The 20,226-nt window shown below is 56.7% G+C and overlaps 1 protein-coding gene across 1 annotated transcript in view; it reads right to left on the bottom strand.

Annotated features, from left to right (window-relative positions):
• ZMIZ1 (zinc finger MIZ-type containing 1) overlaps nucleotides 1-20,226 on the bottom strand; it is a 233,620-nt gene that overhangs the window by 60,494 nt on the left and 152,900 nt on the right.

Here is a 20,226-nt window from a genome sequence, read left to right as displayed (position 1 = left end):
CACCTCCTCCACCTCTCTGCATGGAGACAAATCCCTGGGGAGCCCCGTATCAGGGCCTCCACCCCAGTTGCCTACAAGCAGTCTGTTACCTGAGACTTGTTGCTGTCTTGCTTCTCAAGGACAGGCCTGAGTGCTGTCCTGCTGCCCAGAGCCCAGCACCAAGCACAGAGGCTCCTGGGATCTCCTCCCCCAGCTCCTAGAACTTTCTTTCACTGAGCACTTTTCCTGAAGCCCTTTGGACCCCTGGAAGCCAGGCCTAGACCCAGAGGCCTTCCCCTGTCTGCCTGCCTTCTTCAGAGCTACTGTGGACCCAAGAGCCAATGTCAACATGGCACGTCTCATGGGATCCCCTGCCCAGAAGACACAAACTGGGGACTCGCAGACCCCAACAAACTGTCTGTGGACCTCAAATGGGGGAGGTTCATGCACAAGTCACTCAGAGGGCTTCAGGAGTCCAAGGTACAGATCTACAGCTCCTTCTCCCAGAGGGAAACGAAAGTAGGTTTGTGTGGGGAGCCATGCAGACTTCCTGCAGAGCTAGGACACACACTGGGACCTCCTGACGGCTGCTGGCAGGGGACAGCCTCGCAGTCCCAGAGTCAGGACAGATAAGTGGCAGGCACACTCACGATCTCGCTGCTTCCCACTGGCCTTCACAGGATCGCCGGTTACCGTGGCCCCACGGGAGGGGGGGACAACAAGACCCATTCTCTAGATGTCACAGCAAGGTTTCTGGCCACAGCCCACAGCGGGAGGAGCCATCTCACAGGCGAGTACACTAAGGCCTGAGACAGAGCTGGGACAAGAAGAGCCCAATCTCTCAGACTTGGGAATTCGGGAGAAACCAGAAGCCCAGCACTGAGGGAATTAAGTCAGGAAGCCACCTCGTACTGAGCAGTCCTATGTGCCAGACCCTGAGCTAAGCACCTTCCAGCCCGTCTCGCTGCCTCCCCACTGCAGCCCTGCCACACAGAGGCAAGTACAGGGAGCTCGATTTGGTTGACCAGGAAACAGGGTTAGAGAGGTGAAGTGACTTACCCAAAGTCACCCAGTAAGTGACAGATGTGGGTTTCATAATTACTGCCCGACACTGTCTCTGGAAGGATGCTGGTGGCCCCATTTTAAAAGTCCCAGTGGGGATGGGGCAGGGAGGTCCTTTGGGACCCCATGCTTCACAGAAAGGATGGAGGGCGGGGGACGGAGAGTCTGGGGCCCTGAGCTAGGGGATGCAGGGTGGGAGCAGCTCCTGGAGCTGCTGACCAGGCAGGTGGGCCTTGGGACCCCACCCCCACACAGAACCACAAGAACAGAGCTACAAAGGCCCTGGGAGCCGGGCGGGGGCCGCACTGTCTGACAGAACCATGATGGTGGGAAATGTTCAACCACTGCCTCGTCCAACACGGCAGCCACTAGCCCCCTGGGGCTACTGAGAACTGGAACTGTGTGTACTGTGATTGAGGAACCGAAAATCTATTTTCACTTAATTTTTCCTAATACACATGTAAGTGGCCACATGCGGCTATTGGACATGCTCTGGGACAGCCCAGCAAATGAGGTGTTTCTTCCTACAGGTGGGTTCCCCAAGAAGGACAAGAGCTCTGGCATGTCACATGGTCAACCTGGGAAGCCTGAGCTGGGCCAGGAGCTCAGGCCTCTCCATTTCTTCCTGGGTGACTGCCTTTGCCATGACCCACTTCTGCCCTGGGCTGCTTATTTAACATACTGTTATCAAGCACCCAGCACTGCTCTAAGCCAGGGAGGTCCTGTCCTATAACCCACAGCCTGGGGTGGGGGGGAGTTGGTTAGACACTTGGGTAGGCACGTGACCACATGAAACAGCCCTGCATCAGGTGGTGGGACCTGGCCATCCAAAAGGGCGTGAAGGACTGCCTAATACAGGGTCCCACATCTGTACGTGTGCTGGGGGGAGGGGGTGGGGGACCAGGGAAGGCCTCCTGGGGGGTGACACTGGAGCTGGGCCTAGAAGCCACACAGGATGGAGACAAGAGAGAAGAAGGCCTCCCTGGGCTTCTCCCTGCCTCCCTGTCCCCCACCCCCCCCGCAGTTTTTCACGGCCCACCCGCCCACACGTAGCCACTGAACCAGACCTGCTAAACCTTCTGTGAACGTGCCAAGCAGATTACACTCTTGGGAGGTGGAGACAGTGTGTATAAATCTCCAGCCACCTCAGGCCCGGACCCAGGACACCACTGAGATGGCAGGAGAACAAATTCGGCAAGCCCAGAGGCTATCGCCTGTCACCAGTTCCCTCTAGTTCCAGGGAACTGCATGTTGATTTCAGACCTCTGGGGCCTGGCTGTCACCCCTAGAGGGGCTGGAGACACAAACACATCTCACGTTTTTTTTCCCCCCCAGGACAGAGCTGAGGACGCATAGAGGAGGTCTGGCCTAGTGCCACCAAGTTCCCGGAGCTTCTCAGAAGAACAGTCGGCTGCCCTTGCCCCCCACCACGGGCAACCGCAAAACAGGAACCCTGCAACAAGAGGAGGCTTTCCATGGCGTCAGCACAGGCAGGGATGTTCCCGCAGCAGAACTGTGACCTTGCGCTGAGACCTCGCACTGCTCCCCACTTCTCTGCAAGGATCGCTGCTTGGAACTCGGCAGCATTCCCGCTCCTGGAAGTCCCAGTGGCATGTGTGGATCCAAAGCCTTGGATGGCTCCCAGTTGCCCCCAGGATAAAATCTGTGCTCCCCATGGAGTTTCGGCAATGGCTCCACTTCCCACGCTGACCTCTGGTGCTTCATCTGGAGGGATCCCCTCCCTTCCCTGAGATTACCACACCTCTCTGGGTTTCCACACCTTTGCTTCTTTCTACCCTCCTACCTGAGATCCATTGCCCTTTGCACCTAAGACCCAAATCCTACCATTCTGGAAATCCAGTTCCACCTGGGAAAAATTTCAGGCTACTCCAGCCTCGAATTTTCCATTTCCCCCTCTTCCTTCCATAGCTCTTAGGGTGTGGGGCAATTCTCCTTGCCCTGCTGTGCCTTAATATTTCCCCCTGTGCCATCAGAGGCTGCTGGCAGTGCCCAGAGACAACACCAAGGCTTTCTGTCGTTGCCTCCCCCCAGCACAAGACTGCCAGAGTGGAGTTTACCTTTCAGAGATGAGACACAGAGCAATGCTCTCGGTACACTTCCCCCCAGAAGGGAAGTGACTTGCCAAAGGGCTCACACTAATGTGGCCTCAGATCACAGATGTTATCGCTTGAGGGCTAGGCCCTGAAAGCCATGTTTCCATGAACTGCATCAGAATTATCTGAAGGACCTTTACAAAAGCCAACTCATAGAGGCCGGGCCCTACCTCAGAACCACTGAATTTCCAAAGTGACTGGGAGCCTCAGCATCCAGGAATGCGGGTATCCTGGCTAAAGCCCCTGTTCTTCATTCACTGAACATGCTGGAAGCACCCACTACAAGCTGGGGCAGAGGCCCTCGGGAGGCCAGGCCTTACCCACAGGTGGGCGGGGCCAGCAGGGCCCAGCAGAAGTTAAGGGGGCTCAGAGAAGGCCTGAGAGCTGGGTCCAGGAAGAAGTTGGTGCCACGGCTTGGGTACCGAAACGGAAGAAAAGAGCCCACTTTCTCACCTACAGCACGTCAGACTCTGGGGAGCAAGAGTGTCGTGGGCGTTCCCAGGGCGGCCCACCCTGACCCGGGGGGAAAGGCACAGGGACTCCACACACCACCCTACCTCCCTCAAGGGGACCGGGGACCTGGGCATGTGGCCAAAGGTCCTCTCATCCCTCCAGTTCCCCTGGATGGGCCTTAGAAACCCCCTTCGAGATGTGTGGGGGTCCCTGGCAGAGGGCCACCCTCTTCTCAGACCCCTCCCTTCGGTTACCTCAGGGCCATTTAAGAGCTGGAGGCTGCAGTGAGGCTGATGCTGGGGGCGGGGGTTGGGCTGTACCTCAGGACATAGGGCCAAGGCCAGAGACAAAGTGACCTCACCTCAGGGCTGGGACAGGAAACTGAAGCAAGGCACAATTAAATCTTATATAAATCTCCAGTGCAAAATGACAGACCAGGATCTGCAGTGGGCCATGAGAGGGCCATTCGCTCCATTTAGGCCTGCCCTGCTGGGTGACCTTGGGGCAGGAAATCCCTTCGTTAGTCTGGGCCATGGGTTCACTGTCCTTTCCTGCCAGTGGTTAGTGGACTGGAAGCTCCCCCGAGAAGCTGGGTGTGCTTGGAGGGCAGAGGCTTGTTTTTCCCTGAGCAGGCTCCCCCGTGAGGCTGATGCTTCCCTGCCAGGCCCTGGGAGAGTTTCCTCCAGCAGCTGAGGCTTCTTGGCGGGGGGTGGGGGGGCAAGGTGCCACGCAAATGCCCCATGATACAAGGGGCAGCAGGCCCTGGCAGGGAGGGAGCAAAGGGCATCTTGTTCCAGCCAAAGTCCCCGGATAATTCTTCCCATCGGGCTGGGGTCTGCACACCTCCTTTGGGACAGTGCTAACGAACCTGGCCACAGGCCCGTCCACTGGGTCCTTCCCTTCTGAGACAAGCCAGTCTCTCCTGGGGACCAGAGCGGCATCGATCAAGGTAAACACCTCCCTCACCCAGAGCCTCTCTCCCTCTCCCAGCCCTGCCAGCATAGAACTCTCTGTTCCTGGGGACCCGAGGCTGAGCTGGCTCTCCCGCCCGATCGATGGATGACTTCACAAAGACGGACGCCTAGCAGGCACCACGATGGTCCTCAGGGAGGTCTAAAGCTGCTTGGGGACTGCTGCCCACCCTTGCCCCCTGGCTGACCTCCGCTCGGTGGCAGAGCCCTGGTAGAGGAGGGGCTCATGCCATCCTCTGGGCGACCTTGGGCAAAACGGAACCTCGGCTTTCTCCTGCACTAAATGGGGATACCTGGCTTGTGTCTACTCCCCTCACAGGGAAGCTGTCAGAAAATCGAGTGCTAAGAAAACAGAAGATGGCCTCATCTGCACTGGCACACCTGTGGGCTTTGGACTAGTTGTCCTCACCTCACTTCTGCTCTGAGTCTTACAGGCCAGCGTGGTCCAATGGAACTTTCTGTCACAGGGCAAACGTTCTACAGCCCGAATAGCCACACATGGCTGGTGCCTCCCATATCTGACAGCACAGTTCTAGATGCACTCTGCCATCCTTAGTAGCCGGGGTGTGACCCAGAAAGAGCCATCGGGAAACTCCCAGGCAGGACTTTGGCTGAGTATCTGTGGGGGCACCTCTCTCAGTCTGACTGGTTGATACCAGAATGGGGACTCATGTGAAAGTTCCCAGGGTCTGAGCAGGGCCTGGCTGCCTAGTGCTCAACCAACACAAACTGAAGTCCAGGAGTGCTCTCTCGGTCGCTCTGTCCCCTCCCCACCCTTGTAGGGAAAGCAGCACCAGACCTGCCTTCTGCTCCTGTAGCCCTCAGCACTCACTGAGGGTCCGCCAGCTGCCAGGCACGGTGGTGGGTACTGGGCTATCCGGTGATGAGGACCAGATGATCCCTGCCTCCAAAGAGCTCAGGGTCAAGGTCTCCTTCCAGTGCGAGCTAACATTGGCTTCCTCGGTCCTCTACTGGATGGTCTCAGGGCTTCACACACGTTTTCCCGGCAGACACTGGGGATCCCAAGTCTCTGAGTGCACAGGCTGCGGAGAGACCCCAGGGGCAAGAGAGCATGGTGGAGGGGCCGGGCGGCTGTGCAGGGGAGTGGAGACAGCCTTGTAAAGCAAGTCAAACTCTGTGCAGCCTGCTGCTTCCGGTTCAGACCCAGATTCTCACCAAAGCATTGCTGTTTGGTGGTTTCTCACTAAGGAAGTTCACGGTAAAAATAGCTCAGGAGGGGACTTGAATCCAGCTAGTTGGGGCGTAGTGACTGCTGAGCTAATACACAAAAAAAGGGGAACAGGCTTATTAGTGACCATGTGGACCCTAAGGCTTAGAGTGCCCCCCCCCCCCAAGCCCTGGTCCCTGCCATGGGACAGAGCCTTTTGCTTTGTAGTGGACAGGAGATGAACATCCTGTCCCAGAACTGGAGGGTTTGAGGCCCTGGATGCCACTGGGGTCACCCCGAATTCAGGGTGGTGCCACCTTGTCCACTCCAACTCACTCCCCAGCAGGATTTCTGGCCCACACTGCACCCACTCTCCAGGCTGGGCCATTAAGAAACACTCTGGCACCCGCTCGTTGTCAGTTGTCTCACAAAATCTTCCCGCTGGAAGAACCAACAGCCATGTCCAGTGCCCATCTGGCAGTCTGGCCTGACGGTCAAGGGCAGGGGTCCTGGACGCCTGCCCTGAGAATGACAGTTACCTGAAGCCCATCTGAGGAGGCGCCACCTCCCTCCACTGGTGCAGAGGGTTAGGGCAGGGAAAGGCACAGCCTGGTCTCCCCAGTCTCCTCCGAGCAAGCTTCCCATTGGACCCGGGAACTGAGACCTGTCTAGAGGCTTGGGCACCAAGGCTAGTAAGCCAACACCAAAACCATGTGCTCAGGACAAGGAAACAACCCATAAACCCAACAGTTTCCTGAGAAACCCTCTCTCCAAAGCCTTAAATAAGATCCTCACAGCCTGGTGTCAGGCACCCCCAGAAAGGCGCCTTCCTGCCCGCTACTGGGAACCCTCTCTTTCCTTCTCCAGCCGACTTCCTAGCAAACACTTGTCAGAAGTCTGTTCCGTGCCCACCAGCTCTCCGAAGGACGCCCTGCCGCAATGGTGGCATCACCAGCGCCCGTGGGGGTCTCTGGGCTCTTGCAACATTAGGGCTACAACCTGACAAAGGAGCAGCTTGAAGTTAAAGACCCTCAGCCGCTGCCTCCGTGGAAGGCTTCCTGGCCGATTCTTATTTTGCAACAGGAGCGGATTGAGAACGAGCTTCGTAAAAATGTCTGCTGGGGGACCACACTTCACCTTCGGGAAGAACGCGGGGGAGCACCCAGACCCTGGGCCCTGAGGAAAAATGAGGGCCCCTTCAGTGGGAGCACAAAACGGGCCCGGTGCACGCCTGTGCCACTCTCACGGCCAAGCCTCGGGCTGACACCATGCAGCACACGGCGCTACCCACAATGCACCGGCCCTCCTCTGTCACACACAGGCACGCACACTCACCCCCGCGCCCAGAGGGAGCCGGGCCCGGCCCGCGGGCGCCCTGGTGCCGACCCCTCCAGCCCCGCACTCACCTAGAAGTTGCACCGGCCTTGGTCCCACCCTGGCGCCCGCGGGGGGCTGGGGCCCGGCCGAGAGCGGCCGCGGCGAGCGTCTCCGGGCAGGGTTCAGCCGGCGCCGAACAAAGGCTGCGCGCAGGCAGCGGGCGCCGCCTGCATCCCCGCTCCGCGCCCGGGCGGCGGCGGCGGCGGCGGCGGCGCGGGGGCCCAGGCGGCTCCGGCGCCCGCTCGCTCCGCGCTGCCCGCTCCGAGGGCGCTCCGGCTCCCGCGCTCCCGCTCGCTGCTGCCCGCCACCGCCGCCGCCGTCCGGCTACCGCACCGCACACATCAATTATTCATCGCCCGTCTCCAGCTTCCCGGGCGAAGCCAATCACAGGCGGAGGCTCCGCTAATGGGGCCGCCGCCGCCGCCGAGGAGGCAGCCAGCCGCGCGCCCGGGCGCAAGCGACAGCCCTCCGGGGACGGGGATGGGCCGGGGGCGCGCGGGGGGCGGGGGCGCACGGGGCGCGCCAGCGAAACTTCCCACGGCCCGCGCCCTGCGCCGCGCGCCGGGACCCCAGCGGCGCGACCACCCACCCTGCGTTCGCCCGCGTGGGGCTGGGGGCTCTGGGGAGGCCGGGCGCGCCGCGGAGGGGGGAGGGGAGGGAGGAGGAGGAGCGCGCGAGGAAGATGAAAGGCTAGCAGACCTGCTTCGGCGTCTCCAGGGAGCCCCGGCTCGCGCGCGCCCTCCCCGCCCCGCGAGCCTCGCCGTCCGCACCCCCGCCCCCCAGCCCGCCGCCCGCACTCACTCGCGCGCGCAGACCGTCGGCCCAGCCACTTTGCTGCGAGGGAGCGCGAGCGAGTATGAATCGGAGGCAGCTCACATTTCAAACTTGCACGCAGGGGTGGTGCTGGTGCACGCCGCCGCCGAGCGAACGCACGACCCGACAAGCGGCGCTCCAGCCTCCGGGCGGGGGCGGCGACCAGGGCCCCCGCCCCCCGGCCCCCCGGCCGACCCCTCCCGCCGCCTGGGCAATTAATTGGAAGCAACACTTGTGCGAGTGGGGTCTCCCGGAGCGCTGTCGCCTGAGGGGGCCGCCGGGAAGGCGCTGACGGTGGTTGACTTGGGGTGTCTCCCATCCCCCACCGCCCCCCAGCGAATCCTCCCAAGTGGTCATGCTAATGAGGGTCCCCGGCGGGGTGGGGGCGGAGGAGGGAGCTGGCCTGGGGGCGGTCTCGGCCCGGGGGGTGGGGGGAGGGGAGGAGCGGGGCGGTACTGGGTCATCCGGATTACGACCTCGGTTTGCAGGATTTTCGGAACCGGTTAAGGGGCGGAGAAAGCAGACAACCTGGTATCTAACCTGGCACAGGGACTCCTCTACCTTCGGGATTCCCCGAGCGCGGAGCCAGGGGTAGGGTGAGCGGGCGTTCGTATGCTCAACCTCCCCGACTTCGGGGAGTTCCTGTGCCCTAGGCCAGCGGCTATAGGGAAGCCCGGGGCGGCTGCGGTGCGCGCCTGCCTCGGCCCTGCCCCGCCCCGGGAGCTGCCGCCTTCCTGACATTGCATCCTGTGGTGGCCGCGGCCTCTTCCTTCCAGCCTGTCTTTTGCAAGGTCTCCTGGCGTTGAGCTGAGTTGCCCCCTCTCTACCCCTCCGTCCCGGAGACGCCCCTGAAAGCCCACCTGCTGCCCTGCCCAAAGGGCATTGCCCCTCTCTCTCTTTGCACTACCATCACCCTCTCGGGAGAAAGGTTTTATAGCCCCCTCCCCCAGCCCTACCTACCTGCCAGTGAAAATTGCTTGGTGACCTAACTCACTCAAATGATTAGGAAGGTACCTTTCCTAAAGAAAGGTAGCCAGAACTGTCTTCTCCTCTATACTGACAGTTGCGCACTGCTCTCAGACATCCCCAGTAACTGACCAGGTCCACTAGCCTTTGCTGCTCTCTAGACTTCATACTCGGATACTCCCCTCCTTTTTCATTCTGAGCCTCTGGCTGGCCCCTAAACCTTACTGTCTGTCCTCCTGCCCGCCCTGGAAGTGGCTGAGACAAATCACTTATCTAGAAATTATGTTCTTGCTCCTTGTTTGACATAAATCGTTAGCAGGCTCTAATCCCACCCACTGCCACTTGAAATATCACTTTCGGGGATGGCATTTGGAAATGCAGTTGTCATGGGCTTTCCCTCCGAGGAGCTGGTTAATGGATTAATTCATACTTCATAACTTGCTGCCTTTTGGACAAGAACTAGCTTCCTGCAAGAGAGATTAATTGGCATCTCTTTCCTGCAGGGCCAACCCCAGGGGCAGCTGGGGAAAGAGGGACTTCTCTGATCTCCACCAATTTCAGGCTCTGCTTACTTTCACCTCTTCCAAGGAGTCTTCCTTATTTTGGGTTAGAATGGTTTCGGCGCGTGGTGGTGGTGGGGGCAGTAATTTAGTGAGACATCTGTTGGGAACCTGCCCTCCCAAGCAGTCTCATCAGAATCTGGGATCTCAAGAGGGAAGAGCCCTATGGCCCTATAAAAAGACTCTCCCATTTCTCTCACTTTGGCTGGCCCAGTCCCCACCGCAGATCCCCTAGACAATGGTTTTCAAAGCCCAGTGCTCTGCCAGTGACACCCAGAAGCAGATGGGGCCTGACAATTTGGCCCAAATTTCAGAAGAAAACTCTGAGATGGAAGTCCTCAAAACCAGATTACTAACATTAATCTGGTTTTAACATAGTGTCAGATTACCCAGAATTCAAATAGCCAAGCTTCAAATAACCAGAACACACTCTTGGATCCTCCCCTCCCAGAAATTCTGGGCACTGATAGTTCATGATATTAACCTGATCCTTGGTGCCCTCCAAGCCACAGAAAAACTAAATGTTTGGAACTTCCATGTTCATTTTTGAAATCCCCTATAAGTGTTGGTACCAAGTAGCCAGTCCCCAGGCAGAGTTCAGAAAAACCACTTCCTGTACGTTGAACCAGAATCCGGACTGGAGCTGAGGTTTATACCAGAGAGACACAGACCTGGCGTCACTGCCTGGAAAACGAGTAAGACAGCCCCACCACGCTGCCTCCCCAGCCTCCCACTTCTGGCAGGATGGGGTGGGAGAAAAGCATTAATATGCTTATTTAAATTTTAAATTCCTCAGGCCTGGGATCAATTGTTTTTTACTTTCTCCGGGTAAGCCAAAAAAAAAAAAAAGAAAGAAAAAAGAAAAAAATTAAAAGAAAGTAAATACCATCCAGCAGATTTACATAACTAGAAAAACAAATTGTTTTCCAGCACCCATTCACTGGCCAGCACCTAGGCCTCCCGGCCCAAGCTAGGGTTTTCACATGTTAATTTCAAGGCCCGCAGGGCCCTATTCTAGCCCCTCTCCGGGGTCTTACTGGTACAACGCGTCCCAAGCCTACAGATACACGGGTACTCTAACCAGTTCCTGCTTCAGAGGGGCTTCTCCTCACTTCACTTTCCAATTCCGCTTCTCCAACTTCCAAAGATGTGCTCAAAAGCCCGGAGCCCGAGCCCTAAGCGGCCTGCTCCACCCCCTGGGCGCACGCACGCCCTGATAAGAATCTGCCGGAAAGGGGCCGAAGACAAAGCCGCCCTCCACCTCTGCGAGCAGTTGTTCCGCGAGCTCTCCGAGTGACCTCGGGGAGGGGGGCACAGCCCGGGGGAATGACTTGGGAGGCTGAAGAAAGGAAGAAGAAAGGGAGAGCGGCGGCCCTAGCGCCCTGACTCCTTGATGAATGGCTGCGAGCGCTCGGGAAGCCTGGTGTGGGGATCAATAGCGGGTGGCTTTCTTGCGGGTATTTGAACTCCTCCAGCCTTGGGCCCTGGCGAGGAAGAGCCGCGGATAAATCACGACGCTAGAGCCAGGAACGCGGCAGCGGCTCGTTCCGGGGGTCGCAGACGGGAGGATTCTTCACTCCGCTCGGGGAACCTGTCATGCAGAACCCACTTCTGCGGGACCGTGGGCAGGGGGGAGGAGACTAGCGTGGCGCCTTGGGGGTGCAGGAAAACCTCTTCCAGGGCTCCCCAGCTAACCACCGGGGGGACACGGCCTCCTGGAGCCGGTGCCAGCCCAGGCCGGTAAGGAGAGAAAGAGCAAGCCACCTTGGATGTAAATCACCCCAGGGTCGAAAGTAGCTCCGCCCAGGGCTTCCAGGCTCAGGGCTGGGTCGCCACCCAGGCGAGGCTTTGTGTTTGAGGCCTGGGGGCAGACAAAAGCCGAGCCTCCTCAAACCGAGGCTGACGAGAGGCAGAACAATGAACTCCAGAGGCGGCTCTTCTGGGCTTTGGGTTCTGGCGAGCCACAGAGCCGGGTCCTCCTCAAGCGGGGCTGGCTGATTCAGCAGGTCTCAGCAGGGGTCCCGATAACTCAGAGATGTCACTCATGCTGAAGAGCTCAGGGGGAGGATGAGACAGACAGGGAGGCCCTGGACATGTAGCCACTTGGGTGTGACGGGCACGAGCACAGGGCCTGGGAGCCCCCTGGGCCGTCCACCTTCACACAACTGGTCCCTCTCAGGACCCACGAAGGACGTTCATGGTCCAGAGAATGTTCAATAAAGGGATGAGCACGTTCTGGGCGTCACCGTCGTGGGACGTCTGTCTCACTGCCAGTGCGGCTGGCCCAGGAAGGCTCAAGGGACTGCACTGGGGGCAGGAGTCAACTCAGGGGCTCTGCCTCCAGAGACCATCTCCTGAGGCTTCTCCTGCCCACCTCCGAGGAGCCAGGGCACAAACCCCTACAGCTTTCGATAACGCTGTTCCCTCTTCCCCCTTTCCTCTCTCCCTTTGCCCCCATCAATCCCCTCAATTCTACTTGGACCCTCCTGAAGGAGGAAGTCCAGCACCCAGCCAGCGGAGGTGTCTCCGCCAGGCCTCGCAACCCTACCCACACATGGGGGTCAGCAGGAGAGCGCACTCCTGTTTGGGAAACAGAGCTGGGACTTCCGGGCTGGATCCAGGCCTCTCCTGATTCCTAACTGCGAAGAGCTCCAGGTCACGGGGAGTTTGCTTTTTGCCAGGCACTTTGCAAGTATCGACGTGTGATCCTTTACCCTCTCTGATGAGCTACGGTCATTATTCCCACTCTACAGACAGTAACACTGAGGCACAGAGAGGTTTGGACAACTTGCTGGAAGGATTTAAACTAGTGGACGATCTGATTGCGGAGTCTCCCATGGACCATCTTGTTATATTCCTAAGATGGAATTCAAAGGTCCAGAGGACAGGGGCCATCGAGTTCACTCCAGCTCGCTAATGAGAGCTTTATCCCCTGACTCTTGTTTTATATTTTTTCCAGTACAATATTTTCTTTGTGTTTCTTTTTCCTGTTTACCATCTGCGTGATGGTAAGCAACCACCTGACATCTTGGTTGGCCAGGCTAGGGTCCCCCTGCGGGGGAGAGCCTGGGGACACGGTGGAGAACGAGACCTCCTTGGCTCAGGACCTCCTATCATTGTACCCCACCCCCCTTCCTGGATTTCTTCCCCAGCAGGGCCCTCGTCCCAGACTCAGACTGCATTCCCAGAAGTCTGCATTTGGCTTCTGCCCAAATCTTATCATTTTATTCAGAAACAAAACCCACCCCTGCCCCACAACTCCATTCGGCACCTCTGAGAGACCCTACAATGGCAAGGTTACTGAGGACCCGGGAAAGCCTCCGGCCAGGCTGAAGGAGAGGAGAAGATGGGGGAGGGAAGCCAGGAGCTGGGCACAAAATGGGCACTCGGGGGGGCTTCTTTAAGAGCTGTCTGCCCTTTAAATGCTTAGGCTGAGAAGGTAGCCACCCCCTTAGGCTGTCTGCCCGTGCTGCCGGGACAGAGAGGCTGGCAGGCAGGGGCTGGCCTGTCAGACAGGAAGGAGCTGGCCAGGTCCCTGGTATCTGAGGAGCGGTGGAGGGAGGCGATGGGCCTGGATTTGGAGGCTGGGGCTCAGGAAACAAGCACTGACAGCCACCCGCTGTGGACAAGTCCCATAGGCTTCCTGGGCTCCTACCACCTCCTTCCTAAGACGGAAGTGAAACCACCTCACACCAGGTCCTCAGGGGACCAAAGGAAATACCGGTGACCATTCGCAAGAGGCTGAGTCTGTGCAGTGATAGTGTGAGTTGAACTGTGTCCCTCCAAAGATGCTGAAGTCCCCAGTCTCCGGCACTTGTGAACGTGACCTTATTTGGAAGGAGGCCTTTGCAGATGATCAAGTTAGGATGAGGTCATTGGGGTGGGCCTTACTGCCCTATGACTGGTGTCTGTTTAAAAAGCAGACATCTGGACATGGAGATACACACGCACAGGGGGAGGATGCCTAGAGACTGTGGCATCATGGTGCCACGAGCTGGGGGAGAGGCCTGGAACGGGTCCTTCCCGTGTATGGCCCTGCCGCCACCATCTCCGAGCAGCAGACCTCTGGCCCCCAGCTCCCTGAGATGGCGCGAATGTCTCGTTGAAGCTGCGGGCAGGTGGTACTTTGTTCTGGCATTCCCCCCAAACAGTGCCCCTGGTGACACTGAAAGCAGAGGTCACAGCACATCCCTCTCGCCTCAGATCCCTTCCTGCAGAGGTTCTGGCTGGGGCAGGGTGAAGTCCCAGAGCCCTTACGATTACCCACAAGCCCCTGTGTGACCTCCCTGACCTCATTTCCTTCCAGTTCACCCTTGGCTCACTCGGCCCCAGCCTCCCTGCCCTTCTGTCCGCAGGTACCCCCGACGCACCCTCTGAGGTGGGCCAGGCACACTCTTCTCCAGGTGGCCCGGCTCACGTGCCCCCTCCCTGCAGGCCTCTTGGCGGCTGACCCCTTCTCCGGAGCCTTCCGCAGCCACGATGCCCCCAAGGGCCGCCCCTCCCCACGCTTCCTCCCACTCTTTCCTGACTTCGCTCTCCCCTGTGCACTTCTGACTGCTTGTTTCTCTTGTCAAAGCTGTCTCCTGACTAGAAGGCAAGGTCCGCATCAGCAGCGACTACTGTCTGCTTTGGACGTCTCGCATGGACAGGATCTAAAGGATGCTGGGCAGATGCGGGATATTTGCTCTAGGAAGGACACAAGAACCAGCTGCCTGAATGAATGAATGAATGAATGAATGAATGGGGCCAGGAATGAAGGCATGAATAGGAGAAGCTGTGGTGCCGTGTGTCCCCGGCTTGCACCCCTCCCCAGAACCGCTGCCTAGAAGAACACTGGGAGGCTTCTCTGTGGAGGCAGCCTGTTCAGACAGGAAGCTCAGGCCGGCTTACAAAGGGGCCACCGGAGGTGGTGGGGAACTTGCCACCCAGGCCTCTAATGAATCTCTCTCCATTGATTTCTGGAGTCGCCTTTGAAGGGAAGGGACTGCCAAGGCAGCTCGAATGTCTGCGCCTCAGCAGTCCTGGGGTTTTATTGCTTCTCCCAGGACACAGCTTTGATGGGGGGCTTCCAGACGGTCCCTGGGTTGGACGGACATAAGCTCCTTGCAGTTGGAAAGGCAATTTCCCTTCCTGCTGAAGCTGTCAGTCTGTCTGTCTGTCTGCCTCCCTGACTGTGCAGCATTTCTCCCGTCTGTGCCAGGGCAGCCAAATTCCACTCCTGACATCCCCCAGACAAAGGCTCAAGCAGGTCCCAGGAGGATGCCCTCCGCGTTGGAGAGGAAGAAATGAAGTTCAGACAGGGATGGAGTTCCGAAAACACACACATTCTGGCTCAAGGCTGGGGGTCCGGTGGAGCTGCATGCAGGCTGCCCCCGCCGTTACTGACCCCACTGTGCCCCCAAGCCTGCATGGCTTCTTACAGCCGGCCCTCTTCCCTGCAGAGCCTCTACCTGACCATTTGGGATCATCGACTCATTTAGCACTGGAGTCAAGAGCCCCTAGCCTCACTTGGAATGAGGGAACCCGAGCTCAGAGAGGGGCCTGGGCTTCCTGCCACCACACAGCAAATTAGTGGGAGAGCCAGGACTAGCCCTAAGATTTCTGGCTTGTTCCAGAGACCCAGGCCATGTCTCCTGATGTTGTGTTCCCATCAAGTGTACTGGCAAGGGCATGTTCTCCAAACTGTAAAGTGCTAGACAGATAGGAAGGTCTAAAGGGCTCTTGTCCATCGGTTGCCTCTTTTTATGAGCTGATGGGATTCAGATGTGGAGGGCCTGTCCCGCTCCATCTTCCTCCTCCTCCCAGGGAGGTTGGGGTCCAGACTCTGGAATCTTCCGCTCCTTTCCTTATCCATAGAGGGTCCTGCACATCAGGAAGGTGGGTAGTGGCATCCAATTTGGGCTCAAAAGAAGGGAAGTCAGGGCTGCCCTGAGGTAGTAGTGAGCACCTTGTCACCTGAGGTGTGTAAGCTGAGGATGTGAAAATGCAGAGGGAATATTGGAGTAGTAGGCTAGGGCTTCTGTGGCCATTTCTGCTCTGGGGTGCTCTTATAGGTAGGAGGAGAGGATGGGTGCTTGAAAAGTATGCCCAAGCACCTCAGTATGTTCTGGGCAGCAACAAAGCAGCTCTCTGAACCTTCCAGACCCATTAAAGTTCACTGGGAAGCCTTCATCACCTGTGTGCTTCCTTCCCTCCTCCAGACAGTCCTGAGTAAGAGGATACTATTCCCGCTGCCCACTCCCTTCCAGCCACTTACTCCTAGCCCACAGCAGCCCAGGGAATCTGGCAGCTTCCTTCACTCCCCCGTATGGTCCCAGGTGTCCCCCCTCTCCCAGGGGTTGGGGGTGGTGGTTGGACGTGAGCAGACAGGCCACGTAGGAATGTCTGTCGGGAAAATCCAAAGTGGCCGCCAGGGCAGGGCAAGGAGTGGGAGGCTTGATGTTGAAATCAGGATCTGCAGAGCTGAGCTTGGCAGGTGGGAACAGCACACCCTTCCACTGGAGGCCAAGGCCCCAATGGAGAGATGTTGCCTGGGAGAGAGGCTGGGGACTTGCTGTGTGACCAAGAGCAGATCACTACCATTTTCTGGGACACCGCTTCCCCATGCAGTGTTGACATGCAGTGCAGATGCTGAGCCTCTTTGCTACTAGGGGCAAGGCCCCAAGAAGGACTGTCACAATTGAGCTGACACCCCCTTCCCCATTGATAACCTATAAGGGATTGAGCAAGCCAGGCCAGATGCTTCCAGTATACACACAATCCTCTTATGACAAAGAAGCCAGTTCCAAAGTAGTAGGCCTACTAAGGTCCATCCTTGCAAATGTTTGTGCAGTGTATCTGCAAACATAGTACCCTTTGTGGTAGACTATGAATTCCTTGAGAGTAGGGATTTTGTCTGTTTTGATTACTGCTATATCTCTGGTGGTTCTGTACCTAGCACATAGTAGTGTTCAACAAATATTTGTTGAAGAGCAGTTAGTGTGTTAGTAGGATTTCAGCTCCACTTTATAATTTTCTGTATGTCTTAACTTTTTATAAGGAGTATATATTATTCTCGTGATTAGGAAAAGCCCATAAAGCCACTTTCTTTTTAGAATGAAATGAATCCAAAGTTAAGACTTTTCCCCCTGAAAGGAGCTACACACAGCCTTCAGAAACCACTCAGTAACTCCACAGTGAAGCTTAAAACAACTCTAAGTCACCAGTGGAGCTTCTGAGGCCCAGGCATGGGTGGCCAGGGGCTGGCCACAGGCAAGAGGCATTGCTGGAGAGTTACCATCTGTCCTTTTCCCTCTACACATGGCACAATTCCACCCTAGCAGTCTCTTTTCTGGATACCCAGAAGAGCATCCCCATTGTTTTCTCTGCCACTGGTCCCTTGGTCCCTCCTCTAGCTGCTAAGTTTTATAAAAGGCAAATCTGACCGTGTTACTACCTTGTCTAAAACCTTCCATGGCTACCCAGTGCTGCCAGGATCAAGTGCAAGCTTGAGCTCCCTGGATTGGCATTCAGAGCCCTGGAAGTCTTATGATGGTCTCTAGGAAGGTCCTTCTGCTACCCTCAACCTGAGTTGCTCTTGTCTAGATGCTCCAGCAAGTCTCTTAAAGCCCTTCTAAACCCTAGCTTGCCCAGCTTTATTGGAGGTAAGCTTGCCACAAAAACCCAGATGCCAAACAACGTGTTGAACAGCAACTAGGTGCCAGCTTGCAGCTGGGAGGAGATACTGCCGCAAATCCAGGAGTGACAGAGAAGCCGAACCCTACCCTTCCTCCAATCTGGGGGCCCATCCGGAGGGATGAGGAGCCAGGACCCCTGATGAATCTGAAAGGTGGGAAAGCCATGGGCCAGCAGCCCGAGTTGGGGTGCTCAAGGAAGGGAAAAATCAGCCCGGAGATCTCAGCTCTGGGGATACTGTAGTTTGGGGCAAAGCAGCACTTCCTTTCCCCTGACTCAGTTTCCCCATTTGGGATGCAGGCAGTTTTCTGGGTTGCGTAGTAACAAGGCACAGCCCTGGGAATCAAGCCAGTGCTTCTGCTGCTCCCCCTCAGCAAGGGGAGCCCACGCCTCCCTCGGGCCCCAGACAGACCTGGGAGTGTGGTATGTAATTGAATTTGGCCTAATTACCTAATTGCGCTGAGGAACAACCAGTACTGATGGAGGCCTCGGGTGTCAGGGGGTGACTGGAAACCAGGAGCCAAGTGGCAGCCTCTGGATTCCTTAGGCATTCAAGGAAACAGTGCTACACACCAGCACCTTCATATTCCTTAGTCTTTCCATTGCTTGGAACCCTGGGAGGCAGGTGGCATTGTTCCCATTCTAAAGGTGAGGAAACTGAGGCCCAGAAGCATCTTAAGCAGTGACACCAAGTTGGAAAAGGTAGAGAGATTTGAGTCCACATTTCTTCTGCATGTGAGGGTCTTTGCACATGCTCTTCCCTCTATTTGAAATGCCTTTCTTTGCCCTCCTCTCTGAGCAGATTTTCTCCTTCTTGCTAGGGTCATTTTCTCGAGAAAGCCTCTAAGATGTTCTTTGTAGAACCGATCACAATGACATCATCGCGGGAGGGTGTTTATTCCAACATTTATCTGTCTTCTCTACCAAGCCTTGAGTTCCCAGAAGGCAGGGACCATGTCTGCCTTACTCAGGCTGTGTCCAGGCACCCAGCAAAGGGCCTGAGACCCTGTGGTACTCATGGAGTATTTGCCGCACGAATGGCTGATTAAATCTCTATATTCTGCGTCTTTTTCAGACACAATTTGTTGTGTCCCTGCCATCACTGGCCTCGGCCTTGGTTGTTGGGTGGCGGGGGTCTCATCTATACAATATCTAGAAATATTGTATCTGGGGCTGGCCAACAGTCCCTCAGAGTTACAGGGAGCTACAGGAATGCTTCAGGGCAGAGATACCCTCCAGACACCGTGGCCTCCATGACAGAAGGACAGTACCGCTGCTCTGTGAGGCTCTGTAGGGAAGGGACACGCCCGGGGTCACCCAGCTTGCAAACATAGCCAGACCTGGAAGCCAGGCCTGTCTGAGTCTGGGACCTGGCCTCACTGTCCCTTCTGACCATAGTCCTCAAATGCCAGAGCGAATGAATAAGGCTTATTTACAGACAGACAAATACTTAAATCGAAAGAAAGCCAATTGAATTTCAGCTGGAATTTCAGGTTTCGTGAAACCAGGCAAGAAAGAGAGAGGTTATTAGGCTCTCCACAAAGGCAGCTCTCCTTGGACTAATTCACAAGGCAGCCCTGCTCCGGAGACACACCAGGCCTCCATTCATCCAGGACCCTGGCTTGTCTAGCATCCTTCCTCCTTCCGGAAAGCATCTGAGCGGGTACCCGAGCGTGCAGGTCTGGAGTGAGACTGCCTGAGTCTAATTCTAGCCCTGCCGCTTGCTAGCTGTGTGGCCTTGAGCACGTAATTAACCTGAGTCTCCTCAATACTTTTGTAAAGATGAAAGAATGCAGTATTTCACCCAGTGTCTGGACCATAGTAAGAACTCAGTAAAAGTTAACTTATTCACTGACTAGTAGGGAAAACATGATAGCATTAGAGGTTTAGCACAGCAGTATTAATAATGGTAGCATTAGCAGTAATAATAGCTGTCGTGGGAGTAATGGTACTACTAGTAGTAACAAAAAGAGTATTAGGGGGTAAATGTCGGCACACGGCCAGCCCCACCCCCTGGCGTCATGAGGGATGCTGGGAAGATTGCTCTCTCTCTCTCCAAGGCAGTCTGTTCTCTAAGGTAAAAACAGGGGGTTCGGCGGGGTGATCCCAAAAGCCCTCTGCACTCCAACATTCACATCTGAGAGTAACAGTAGCAGCAAAAACAGTATTACTAAAGACCCTTACTATTTACAATTCCTCCTCATTATTATATACCTCACGTTCTCCAAAAGGGTACCATCTGCCTGCTTCCCCCTTCCTGTCCAACATACGGGATCCTCCTCCCTGACCTGGCCTTCTCCCTCTCACAGCTTCTTTTTGGGTGGGAAGGGTGCTACCTGCCCACCTGGTTGGCCTGTCACTGGGACGTGGCAGACGGATACCCAGTTTTCACTACACACAGGCACAGCTCCCCCCCCCGCACCATCCCACCGAATCCTCAACACCCCAGCACAAACAAGCATGGCGGGGAGGTATGCTTAGCCCCATTTGCTGACGCCACAGTGGAGGCTCAGAGAGGTTGTGCCAGTTACCTCAAGTGACACAGCTTGAAAGCAGGGGAGGAGGATGCGAGCCCTGGGTGGTCTGTCTGCCCGTTTGATACGTACCATATGGGGTGGATTTGTACAGGTCCTGCCTTCCTACCCTTAGACCCCATTCAGGTGCTTTTCTCCGGACCCTTCCCTGCTGATATGGCCCGAGGCTTCTTTCTGGATTCAGTGAACATGACCCAGTCCCACAGACTCTGTGGGCTGACCCTTCCTTCTCCCATGAGTCATGGGGTCTATCTGTCCCGGTCTTGGTCCCTGGTGATTAAAGTTCCATGCCTCCACGGGCCACCTGAGAGCCAGCCCTCTGTCATAGTTGGACTAGCCAGCTCTGGTCTTCAATAAGCGGTGGTCTCCACATTGCAAACCTCAGGAGATTTCTCACAGAACTGGAAACCCTGGCGGTTCTGGGCTTGTCTCACATAGTCCCAGGGGGAACCTTATGCCTAACAGCCCTGTTGGGGGCGCTGGGCGCTCTGATCCTGACCTACTCTCTATCTCCCACCTGGAAGCCACTGTCTATGCCTGACCCCTGGCTGTGTC

This window comes from Mustela nigripes, chromosome 4 (genome assembly GCF_022355385.1).
Source record: "Mustela nigripes isolate SB6536 chromosome 4, MUSNIG.SB6536, whole genome shotgun sequence".
Classification (NCBI taxonomy): Eukaryota; Metazoa; Chordata; class Mammalia; order Carnivora; family Mustelidae; genus Mustela; species Mustela nigripes.
This window is presented reverse-complemented; position numbering and strand designations above follow the sequence as displayed.